Source organism: Brassica oleracea, chromosome C7, assembly GCF_000695525.1.
Source record: "Brassica oleracea var. oleracea cultivar TO1000 chromosome C7, BOL, whole genome shotgun sequence".
Taxonomy (NCBI): domain Eukaryota; kingdom Viridiplantae; phylum Streptophyta; class Magnoliopsida; order Brassicales; family Brassicaceae; genus Brassica; species Brassica oleracea.
The window spans coordinates 46,471,803-46,476,028 of NC_027754.1; positions in this window are offsets into that span (position 1 = coordinate 46,471,803).

Consider the following 4,226-nt stretch of genomic DNA (forward strand, 5'->3'; position numbering starts at 1 on the left):
AACTAAATGAGACACACAATTTTTACGTGGAAAACCTCCTCGATGTGAGAAGGAAAAACCACGGGACCGTAGTCCACTCAACAATCCACTATATAAATGTTTGTGAGTACAACCACGTCCTCCCTGTTCAACAGCCTGAACAGAACAGAGAGTCTAGCTACAAATAGCTATCTCCAACACAAACAACAACAACAAGAGAGCAACACAAAGCTTCAAAACCGGCAGCAACCAAACGACCTCAGCTCACAAAGATTCTGGCTTCTAGAAACTAATCCAACCGTACAAATCCAAGATAAACAAGTCGACAATACCTCTGCCAAATTTCAGCTCAATAAGAGAAGATCTCACCGTTGGATTTACCAAACACCCAAGACTGCTCTGCTGAAGAACTATGGCGACCAGCTTCAAGAAAACCCAGACAACAGAAGATCCAACCGTTGAAATCCAAATCCCTTCGGTGAACCTCTAACCCACTGACTGAAGAAGCTTCCCACAAAATATCAGCCTGATCAAGTTCCGTTTGATCCTCCAAAATCAGTCTTGAAATCACCTTACGAGTTTTCTCCTTCTCTCTCTTTTTCTCCTTTCTCTCTCTTGTTTCTTTTTGTCAAAACTCTATTATTGTGTCTAGTGACAAAGGGGGAACATTATTATTTCTTAAGTTCACCCCAATTGGTCCTCTCCCTCTAGGAGGGACCCAACAAACACGCGGCGTCTCTGATCCCAACTACTTCGGTGTTCGGCGTGAGATCGACTCTATGACGTCTACCGTGGTCTCCTCTCTCCCATGACGGAAACTCGGATTTTTTCACTGAACCACTGCGCCTCCATCGATATATACGATTCACCACCGCGGCATGTCCTCTCCAAGTGCTCTACAGGTAGCCGTTCCCTCATCTTTATTCCACGACCTCTGGTGAGCCGTGTTGATGATGCACGAGAGCAGTTCTTAATTCATTGGTTTATAGTATCTTCCTCGGTGTATTCTCCTATCAGAAATCATCACTAGACTATGGACTCTTCTTTGTAGTTGCCTCTGTGTCCATGTAGTTGCATGAAGAATCTTGCTTTCAAGGTCTAAGTATCGAGAAAAGGAAGCTGAATTAACAGCTTTTTCAAGTCCTATACCAAGACTAGGTTCTGTCAAGAAGACATCTTCAACATGAGTAAAATCAGTCAGAGTCTCTATGATTAACATGATAAGCCTCTCAACCTAAGCATTTCACTGAAAACCCTTTTAGAAGAAGAAAAACTTTTTGACATCTTTGACTTTTGATGTGTGTTGAAACCTTGCAGCTATTGGATTGTCTCGTTGTGGAATGTAGGAATTTTGGAGACGATTTGGCGAGTAAACCTTACAGCTACTTCTTCAAGTGCAGTTCTGTTCAAAACCTGTGAAAAGTTTTGATGGTCTTGTTTTGAAAACATAATAAATTAACAGTTTATACCTCTGGTTTTTGTTTTTTGTTGTCTCACGCATAAAGAAGCTTGAAGAAGAAACCTTGAGGATAATGTTTTTCTTTATCAGAACACTCCAATGTTTACGTGAGTGTATTTATGCTAAAGACACAAAAACAAAATAACTTAATGATTATCATTTACTTAAAATACGTAACTATAACTTTTATGAATATATTTGATTTATTTTTACAAAACTCAAATCAAAATTTAGGTATTAGTTTAGATAATATGGTATAATATAAAAAAACTGGTACAACTATATATATCATTCACTTAATTTTGCATATTTGAACCTTTATGACTAGTTATACCAAGCGCTTAAAAATTATATACCAAGACGGTATTACTAGTATAATTGGTACAACTTTGTTATTTTATAATTTGACAAAACCAAATGGGTATTTCATATGAAATGAAATCAAATACCAAAATTGATAAATGTTCAGAGAGATTTCCCCTAATTTTTTTAAAGATTTTCAAAAAAAAAATTGACAACTATTCCACCATCACACATGTTTGGACGATCTACCTTATACTTTTAAGGTTTGTTAACTTCTTTGTCCACATAATTTTTGGAAAACATACATGAAATGTATTTTAAAAAATTAATTTTACTGGGGCAAAGGCATGTGCACATAAAGAAGTGGTACAACTGAGGTAAGTTTAAATTTTACGTTGTACAAATAGTGTTTTCGATTTCACTGTCAATGTACAACTATGTACAAACCGGTACAACTCAAAAACTAGTACAACTATGTACAAACCGGTACAACTCAAATACTAGTACAACTATGTTATTTCATTTTGTATTGTGCATCACGTTTTAAACATATATTCAGTGTTTTCATATCCTACCCGGATCCGCGGTTGAACCGATAAACCCGATGATCTGTATATAATCCAATTCAAATTTAGTAAAAATTCGTTATTTAAAAATCTAATAAAACTGGGTAAAAATCTAAAAAATTATAATTAACCGTGACCCAATCCTGATTGAATCATTAAAAACCCAAAAAACTAATAATATTTCTAAAATTTAATTTTTCTATACTTTTGAACTGTACATAAAATTGAAAAAAAAAAATAACTATTAGATTTGTAATTTTTTGTACTATGATTTTTTAACTATTCAAAAAATGAAGAAAATAATATTAGAGAAAACCAAAATTGTTTATATAACAATATTAGTCTTTTTGTTATTTATTTTTGAGAAATATTTTGAAGTGTTAGATCATATTTTTGTTATTTCTTTTAAACTTAATTTATATGTATTTTCACATTTTTGATATGAAATCATTTCAAAATTATTACAAATGAATAAATCTCGCTTATACACTTTCATACGCTTCCGCGTACCCGCTTTCGTTTCCATGTAACATAGGTTTAGAGAGCAAAAAAATAAAGATGCGTTTTTTTTTCCAAAAAGAGTACAACTAGTACAACTAATAAACATTAAAAAAGTTTCATATTAAATTTTATAAATAGTACAGCTAATATGAGCAAAAAAAAAATAAAGATGCATTTTTTTCAAAAACAATACAACTAGTACAATTAATACAACTAATAAATATATAAAAAAATCCATATCAAATTTTATAAATAGTACAAATAATACGAGCAAAAAAATAAAGATCAGTACAACTAGTACAATTAATTCAACTAATAAATATTAAAAAGTTCCATATTAAATTTTATAAATAGTACAACTAATACAACATATTACAATGTTGTATATAATATTATATTTTAAAGAAAAGTTAAATATAATATTATAGAAAATAAACTAATCACAACATATTACAAGTTTAACCACACAACGAATAATAGTTGTGCTCACTGAGGTTTACAAACACTATTCATAGATTTTGTGGTTAGAGTTTCGGAGCTGAATCTTCTCTTTTGAAGTCGAGGTTTTGTAGGCCGCGAGATGCCTTTGTGGGTGGTCTTGACAAATCAAGGGATGGACCTGTGGTCTGATCTTGGACACGCCAACTTCGGTAAAGTTTATTGTTCAGATTTGTCCGCCACTGTTATCCATCGAGAATAATTAGTATAACTAATAAAATTATACAACTAGTTAAAATGTACAACCATACAACTAGTATAACTGTACAACTAGTATAATTGGTATAACTGTACAAATAATACATAAAGAAGTGGTACAACTGAGGTAAGTTTAAATTTTACATGGTACAACTAGTTTTTTCGATTTCACTGTCAATGTACAACTATGTACAAACCGGTACAACTCAAATACTAGTACAACTATGTTATTTCATTTTGTATTGTGCATCACGTTTTAAACATATATTCAGTGTTTTCATATCCTACCCGGATCCGCGGTTGAACCGATAAACCCGATGATCTGTATATAATCCAGTTCAAATTTAGTAAAAATTCGTTATTTAAAAATCTAATAAAACTGGGTAAAAATCTAAAAGATTATGATTAACCGTGACCCAATCCTGATTGAATCATTAAAAACCCAAAAAACTAATAATATTTCTAAAATTTAATTTTTCTATACTTTTGAACTGTACATAAAATTGAAAAAAAAAAATAACTATTAGATTTGTAATTTTTTGTACTATGATTTTTTAACTATTCAAAAAATGAAGAAAATAATATTAGAGAAAACCAAAATTGTTTATATAACAATATTAGTCTTTTTGTTATTTATTTTTGAGAAATATTTTGAAGTGTTAGATCATATTTTTGTTATTTCTTTTAAACTTAATTTATATGTATTTTCACATTTTTGATAT